The sequence below is a fragment of the Entelurus aequoreus genome, linkage group LG07 (genome assembly GCF_033978785.1).
Source record: "Entelurus aequoreus isolate RoL-2023_Sb linkage group LG07, RoL_Eaeq_v1.1, whole genome shotgun sequence".
Lineage (NCBI taxonomy): Eukaryota > Metazoa > Chordata > Actinopteri > Syngnathiformes > Syngnathidae > Entelurus > Entelurus aequoreus.
The window spans coordinates 4,946,854-4,956,853 of NC_084737.1; the positions used below are offsets into that span (position 1 = coordinate 4,946,854).

Below are 10,000 nucleotides of genomic sequence, written 5' to 3' on the forward strand. Positions count from 1 at the left end.
CCTCTAACATGCTATGCTCCTAGTCACCTCTAACATGCTATGTTCCTAGTCACCTCTAACATGCTATGTTCCTAGTCACCTCTAACATGCTATGCTCCTAGTCACCTCTAACATGCTATGTTCCTAGTCACCTCTAACATGCTATGCTCCTAGTCACCTCTAACATGCTACACACTTGTCACAGTGGAAGACTTCCAAGGTCATTGTCACGCTTTAGCTTGCAAGTGTCAGCAACCTTACTTGCTAGATGGAAGTTGAGCTGGTCCTGTACACAACATGGTTAGCATTAGCTTGTACACAACATGGTTAGCATTAGCTTGTACACAACATGGTTAGCATTAGCTTGTACACAACATGGTTAGCATTAGCTTGTACACAACATGGTTAGCATTAGCTTGTACACAAGATTAGCTCCAGTCGTGATCTTCAAGTGGTTGAGGTCCAAATGAAGATGATATTTACGAGTGGCTGGTGAGAGGCTACGTTCACACTGCAGGCGACCATTCACATTGTTTTCTTTCTGTGGAGTTCTTCATATGTCTGGCAACCTTTGGCCTCCTAATCATCCATTCCAACTCCTGGGGTGACCACTCCTTTTGCTATCACCATTATCATCAAACTTTTTTAAAACAGGTTGCAGCTTCAAAAAAGTTCCTTCTGATTGCATGGAGATGGCCTAAAAACCTCTTTTTAAAAACAGAATTAAATTATATATATATATATATACTGTATATATATATATACAGTATATATATATATATTTATTTAAAAAAAAAAAAAAAAATTTTTAGAAAATGATTAATGGATTTGGAATTGGGATAAAAAAGGATGAGGATGCAGGTGTCAATCAGTGTTTTTGTGTACTACTAGTACTGGTACACATTGTCTACTAGTACTGGTACACATTGTCTACTAGTACTGGTACACATTGTCTACTAGGAATGTGTACTGCTAGTACTGGTACACATTGTCTACTAGTACTGGTACACATTGTCTACTAGGAATGTGTACTACTAGTACTGGTACACATTGTCTACTAGGAATGTGTACTACTAGTACTGGTACACATTGTCTACTAGTACTGGTACACATTGTCTACTAGGAATGTGTACTACTAGTACTGGTACACATTGTCTACTAGGAATGTGTACTACTAGTACTGGTACACATTGTCTACTAGTACTGGTACACATTGTCTACTAGGAATGTGTACTACTAGTACTGGTACACATTGTCTACTAGGAATGTGTACTACTAGTACTGGTACACATTGTCTACTAGGAATGTGAATCTTGCACAACTTACAACTGGACTCGGAAAGGATTCTCCATTGAAATGGATCCTAGGAATATATCATGTGGCATAAAAAGTACAATAAAACCTTTTTGAAAAAGGTTACAAAAGCTCCTCTTGGCTGCTGACAGGATGTACTGTAGTATTATTACTGTATTATTACTGTATTATTATATGTGCAGCCATTGAGTGCGGAGATGGCCTAAAAACATCTTCAAAATGTTTTCCTTACAACTTAAACATGCAGCCATTAAGTGCACAGATGGCCTAAAAAGGTATTTTTTGAGTAGATTTTTGTCAAAGAGGAATCTATTTGCAATGGGAATAAGAATGAGGATTGCGAGGTGAATAAATGCTAAAAAGGGACTTGACCTGGGGTGTGAACGTAGACTAAGTTGTGTTACACCACCGTTCAGACTAAGTTGTGTTACACCACCATTCAGACTAAGTTGTGTTACACCACCATTCAGACTAAGTTGTGTTACACCACCATTCAGACTAAGTTGTGTTACACCACCATTCAGACTAAGTTGTGTTACACCACCATTCAGACTAAGTTGTGTTACACCACCATTCAGACTAAGTTGTGTTACACCACCATTCAGACTAAGTTGTGTTACACCACCATTCAGACTAAGTTGTGTTACACCACCATTCAGACTAAGTTGTGTTACACCACCATTCAGATAAAAAAAGCTATATTGACTCTCATGTCATGTCAAATGTCACATGTTGGATGTCTGCATTGTACAGCAATACTTCACATACTTTGTGGGACATTTTTGCTCTTTTCTTTGACACTGGCACCACTTGAAGAAAAACACTTGCAAGTGTGGACTATGCAAAATGTTGGAGTGTGAGTCCCCCACATGTTGATGATATCATGTAGATGAGTGTGAGTCCCCCACATGTTGATGATATCATGTAGATGAGTGTGAGTCCCCCACATGTTGATGATATCATGTAGATGAGTGTGAGTCCCCCACATGTTGATGATATCATGTAGATGAGTGTGAGTCCCCCACATGTTGATGATATCATGTAGATGAGTGTGAGTCCCCCACATGTTGATGATATCATGTAGATGAGTGTGAGTCCCCCACATGTTGATGATATCATGTAGATGAGTGTGAGTCCCCCACATGTTGATGATATCATGTAGATGAGTGTGAGTCCCCCACATGTTGATGATATCATGTAGATGAGTGTGAGTCCCCCACATGTTGATGATATCATGTAGATGAGTGTGAGTCCCCCACATGTTGATGATATCATGTACATAAACACATGTACACTATGTTTATTATATCATGTACATAAGCACCTCTTTTTCTTACACAACTTGAAAGGAGACATTTGGACCTTCTTTCTTGCTCCTGAAAATGTATTTGACGAGTTTTCTTGAAATAAAAAATGTTCCAAGTGGAGTGTGTGGATTATTATCATTTCTGTTCTTAAAAAGTTATTACTGGACAGCAGCACATATGGAAAGAAAATAGGAAAAATAGAGCAAAAAGGCACAATATTAAAAAATAAAAAAGATTGAATGTTGATTCCAATAACAAAGCTCTGTATTTGAATATGCAAAGAGAAAACTATATATATATATATATATATATATATATATATATATATATATATATATATATATACTTTAATAATCCCCTTGGGGGAATAAAGGTATCACATTTGATATATGTCTATTAGGGGTGTGGGGAAAAATCGATTCGAATTCGAATCGCGATTCTCACGTTGTGTGATTCAGCATCAATTCTCATTTTTAAAAATTTGATTTTTTTATTTTTTTAAATGAATCAATCCAACAAAACAATACACAGCAATAACATAACAATGCAATCCAATTCCAAAAGCAAAGCCGAGCCAGCAACACTCAGAAGTGCAATAAACACAACAATTGAGAGGAGACACAAACACCACACACAACAATTGAGAGGAGACACAAACACCACACACAACAATTGAGGAGACACAAACACCACACACAACAATTGAGAGGAGACACAAACACCACACACAACAATTGAGAGGAGACACAAACACCACACACAACAATTGAGAGGAGACACAAACACCACACACAACAATTGAGAGGAGACACAAACACCACACACAACAATTGAGAGGAGACACAAACACCACACACAACAATTGAGGAGACACAAACACCACACACAACAATTGAGGAGACACAAACACCACACACAACAATTGAGAGGAGACACAAACACCACACACAACAATTGAGAGGAGACACAAACACCACACACAACAATTGAGAGGAGACACAAACACCACACACAACAATTGAGGAGACACAAACACCACACACAACAATTGAGAGGAGACACAAACACCACACACAACAATTGAGGAGACACAAACACCACACACAACAATTGAGGAGACACAAACACCACACACAACAATTGAGAGGAGACACAAACACCACACACAACAATTGAGAGGAGACACAAACACCACACACAACAATTGAGAGGAGACACAAACACCACACACAACAATTGAGGAGACACAAACACCACACACAACAATTGAGAGGAGACACAAACACCACACACAACAATTGAGGAGACACAAACACCACACACAACAATTGAGGAGACACAAACACCACACACAACAATTGAGAGGAGACACAAGCACCACACACAACAATTGAGAGGAGACACAAACACCACACACAACAATTGAGAGGAGACACAAACACCACACACAACAATTGAGAGGAGACACAAACACCACACACAACAATTGAGAGGAGACACAAACACCACACACAACAATTGAGAGGAGACACAAACACCACACACAACAATTGAGAGGAGACACAAACACCACACACAACAATTGAGAGGAGACACAAACACCACACACAACAATTGAGAGGAGACACAAACACCACACACAACAATTGAGAGGAGACACAAACACCACACACAACAATTGAGGAGACACAAACACCACACACAACAATTGAGAGGAGACACAAACACCACACACAACAATTGAGGAGACACAAACACCACACACAACAATTGAGAGGAGACACAAACACCACACAATAGACATTTATAAAAAAGAACAATAGTGTGACAGTGGCTTACACTTGCATCACATCTCATAAGCTTGACAACACACTGTGTCCAATATTTTCACAAAGATAAAATAAGTCATATTTTTTCTTCATTTAATAGTTGAAACAAATGTACATTATTGCAATCAGTTGATAAAACATTGTCCTTTTCAATTATAAAAGCTTGTTACTCTGCTTGCATGTCAGCAGACTGGGGTAGATCCTGATCAAATATATGTATTCTATCAATAGACAATCCTTTTCAATCGGGGAAATATCCTTTTTGAATCGAGAATCGCGTTGAATTGAAAAACAAAAACGATTTTGAATCAAATCGTGACCCCAAGAATCAATATTGAATCGAATCGTGGGACACCAAAAAATTCACAGCCCTGATATATATATATATATATATATATATATATATATATATATATATATATATATATATATATATATATATATATATATATATACATACACATACTGTACATACATACATACATACACTCACACACATATATACATGCATACATATACACACCCCCCCATACAGACATATATATATATATATATATATATATATATATATATATATATATATATATATATATATATATATATATATATATATATAGTGAGTAAATATATGACAGGGGATGCAAAACAATAACAATTTTTTTTTTAAAGTGCAACACATTTTCCTAACATGGTCACTACTGCCTAGTTTCTCTTGTTATGTTCTTATTGTTGCTTTTTATGTTTATTCTTATTGTTATATTTTCTATTTTATTTCCATTTATACCCCCATTATTGACTTTTTACTTTTTAAATTGGTTCTCAATTCTGTACACTGCTGCTGGAAGTTTAATTTTCCTGAGGGAACTTGAAGGATGAAATAAAGTACTATCTATCTATCTATCTATCTATCTATCTATCTATCTATCTATCTATCTATCTATCTATCTATCTATCTATCTATCTATCTATCTATCTATCTATCTATCTATCTATCTATCTATCTATCTATCTATCTACATAAATATATCTACAAACCCCGTTTCCATATGAGTTGGGAAATGGTGTTAGATGTAAATATAAACAGAATACAATGATTTGCAAATCCTTTTCAAGCCATATTCAGTTGAATATGCTACAAAGACAACATATTTCATGTTCAAACTCATAAACTTGATTTTTTTGTTGCAAATAATCATTAAGTTATAATTTCATGTCTGCAACACGTGCCAAAGTAGTTGGGAAAGGGCATGTTCACCACTGTGTTACATGGCCTTTCCTTTGAACAACACTCAGTAAAGGTTTGGGAAGTGAGGAGACACATTTTTGAAGTGGAATTCTTTCCCATTCTTGCTTGATGTACAGCTTAAGTTGTTCAACAGTCCGGGGGTCTCCCTTCTGCTATTGCAGGGGCCACACATTTTCAATGTCTGGACTACAGGCAGGCCAGTCTAGTACCCGCACTCTTTTACTATGAAGCCACATTGATGTAACACCTGGCTTGGCATTGTCTTGCTGAAATAAGCAGGGGCGTCCATGGTAACAACATATGTTGCTCCAAAAGCTGTATGTACCTTTCAGCATTAATGGTGCCTTCACAGATGTGTAAGTTACCCATGTCTTGGCCACTAATACACCCCCATACCATCACACATGCTGCCTACTACACTTTCACCCTAGAACATGTCTTGACCACTAATACACCCCCATACCATCACACATGCTGCCTTCTACACTTTCACCCTAGAACATGTCTTGACCACTAATACACCCCCATACCATCACACATGCTGCCTTTTACACTTTCACCCTAGAACATGTCTTGACCACTAATACACCCCCATACCATCACACATGCTGCCTCTTACACTTTCACCCTAGAACATGTCTTGACCACTAATACACCCCCATACCATCACACATGCTGCCTACTACACTTTCACCCTAGAACATGTCTTGACCACTAATACACCCCCATACCATCACACATGCTGCCTTTTACACTTTCACCCTAGAACATGTCTTGACCACTAATACACCCCCATACCATCACACATGCTGCCTTTTACACTTTCACCCTAGAACATGTCTTGACCACTAATACACCCCCATACCATCACACATGCTGCCTTTTACACTTTCACCCTAGAACATGTCTTGACCACTAATACACCCCCATACCATCACACATGCTGCCTTTTACACTTTCACCCTAGAACATGTCTTGACCACTAATACACCCCCATACCATCACACATGCTGCCTTTTACACTTTCACCCTAGAACATGTCTTGACCACTAATACACCCCCATACCATCACACATGCTGCCTTTTACACTTTCACCCTAGAACATGTCTTGACCACTAATACACCCCCATACCATCACACATGCTGCCTTTTACACTTTCACCCTAGAACATGTCTTGACCACTAATACACCCCCATACCATCACACATGCTGCCTTCTACACTTTCACCCTAGAACATGTCTTGACCACTAATACACCCCCATACCATCACACATGCTGCCTTTTACACTTTCACCCTAGAACATGTCTTGACCACTAATACACCCCCATACCATCACACATGCTGCCTACTACACTTTCACCCTAGAACATGTCTTGACCACTAATACACCCCCATACCATCACACATGCTGCCTTTTACACTTTCACCCTAGAACATGTCTTGACCACTAATACACCCCCATACCATCACACATGCTGCCTTTTACACTTTCACCCTAGAACATGTCTTGACCACTAATACACCCCCATACCATCACACATGCTGCCTTTTACACTTTCACCCTAGAACATGTCTTGACCACTAATACACCCCCATACCATCACACATGCTGCCTTTTACACTTTCACCCTAGAACATGTCTTGACCACTAATACACCCCCATACCATCACACATGCTGCCTTTTACACTTTCACCCTAGAACATGTCTTGACCACTAATACACCCCCATACCATCACACATGCTGCCTACTACACTTTCACCCTAGAACATGTCTTGACCACTAATACACCCCCATACCATCACACATGCTGCCTACTACACTTTCACCCTAGAACATGTCTTGACCACTAATACACCCCCATACCATCACACATGCTGCCTTTTACACTTTCACCCTAGAACATGTCTTGACCACTAATACACCCCCATACCATCACACATGCTGCCTACTACACTTTCACCCTAGAACATGTCTTGACCACTAATACACCCCCATACCATCACACATGCTGCCTTTTACACTTTCACCCTAGAACATGTCTTGACCACTAATACACCCCCATACCATCACACATGCTGCCTTTTACACTTTCACCCTAGAACATGTCTTGACCACTAATACACCCCCATACCATCACACATGCTGCCTTTTACACTTTCACCCTAGAACATGTCTTGACCACTAATACACCCCCATACCATCACACATGCTGCCTTCTACACTTTCACCCTAGAACATGTCTTGACCACTAATACACCCCCATACCATCACACATGCTGCCTTCTACACTTTGCGTGGATAACAGTCTGGATGGTTTGCTTCCTCTTTGGTCCGGATGACACGATGTCGAATATTTCCAAAAACAATTTGAAATGTGGACTCGTCAGACCACAGAACACTTTTCCACTTTGTATCAGTCCATCTTAGATGATCTCAGGCCCAGAGAAGCCGGCGGCGTTTCTGGGTGTTGTTGATAAATGGCTTTGCATAGTAGAGCTTTAACTTGCACTTACAGATGTAGCAGCCAACTGTATTTAGTGACAGTGGTTTTCTGAAGTGTTCCTGAGCCCATGTGGTGATATCCTTTAGAGATTGATGTCGGTTTTTGATACAGTGCCGTCTGAGGGATGGAAGGTCACGCTCATTCAATGTTCAACCCTAACCTTTTGATGATATTACGGAGCGTAGATGGTGAAATCCCTAAATTCCTTGCAATAGCTGCTTGAGAAAGGTTGTTCTTAAACTGTTCAACAATTTGCTCAGGCATTTGTTGACAAAGTGGTGACTCTCGCCCCATCCTTGTTTGTGAATGACTGAGCATTTCATGGAATCTACTTTTATACCCAATCATGGCACCCACCTGTTCCCAATTAGCCTGCACACCTGTGGGATGTTCCAAATAAGTCTTTGATGAGCATTCCTCAACTTTATCAGTATTTATTGCCACCTTTCACAACTTCTTTGTCACGTGTTGCTGACATCAAATTATAAAGTTCATGATTATTTGCAAAAAAATAAAGTTTATGAGTTTGAACATGAAATATGTTGTCTTTGTAGCATATTCAACTGAATATGGCTTGAAAAGGATTTGCAAATCATTGTATTCTGTTTATATTTACATCTAACACCATTTCCCAACTCATATGGAAACGGGGTTTGTAGATGATTTATACATATGTACATTATAAGCATAAATATGAATATATATACTGTATATAGTTGATATATATATGGTATATATATCTATCAATATTGAGAGATGTATATTTAATGCTCTGACATGTGTAATAATATAATAATAATATTGAGAGATGTATATTTAATGCTCTGACATGTGTAATAATATAATAATAATATTGAGAGATATATATTTAATGCTCTGACATGTGTAATAATATAATAATAATATTGAGAGGTATATATTTAATGCTCTGACATGTGTAATAATATAATAATAATATTGAGAGATATATATTTAATGCTCTGACATGTGTAATAATATAATAATAATATTGAGAGATGTATATTTAATGCTCTGACATGTGTAATAATATAATAATAATATTGAGAGATATATATTTAATGCTCTGACATGTGTAATAATATAATAATAATATTGAGAGATATATATTTAATGCTCTGACATGTGTAATAATATAATAATAATATTGAGAGATATATATTTAATGCTCTGACATGTGTAATAATATAATAATAATATTGAGAGATATATATTTAATGCTCTGACATGTGTAATAATATAATAATAATATTGAGAGATATATATTTAATGCTCTGACATGTGTAATAATATAATAATAATATTGAGAGATGTATATTTAATGCTCTGACATGTGTAATAATATAATAATAATATTGAGAGATGTATATTTAATGCTCTGACATGTGTAATAATATAATAATAATATTGAGAGATATATATTTAATGCTCTGACATGTGTAATAATATAATAATAATATTGAGAGATATATATTTAATGCTCTGACATGTGTAATAATATAATAATAATATTGAGAGATGTATATTTAATGCTCTGACATGTGTAATAATATAATAATAATATTGAGAGGTATATATTTAATGCTCTGACATGTGTAATAATATAATAATAATAATGAGAGATATATATTTAATGCTCTGACATGTGTAATAATATAATAATAATATTGAGAGGTATATATTTAATGCTCTGACATGTGTAATAATATAATAATAATATTGAGAGGTATATATTTAATGCTCTGACATGTGTAATAATATAATAATAATATTGAGAGATATATATTTAATGCTCTG

The 10,000-nt window shown here is 36.8% G+C and overlaps 1 protein-coding gene across 2 annotated transcripts in view; it reads left to right on the plus strand.

Annotated features, from left to right (window-relative positions):
- Nucleotides 1-10,000, plus strand: part of LOC133652917 (serine/threonine-protein kinase 35-like) — a 72,794-nt gene that overhangs the window by 37,813 nt on the left and 24,981 nt on the right. The window lies entirely within an intron of this gene.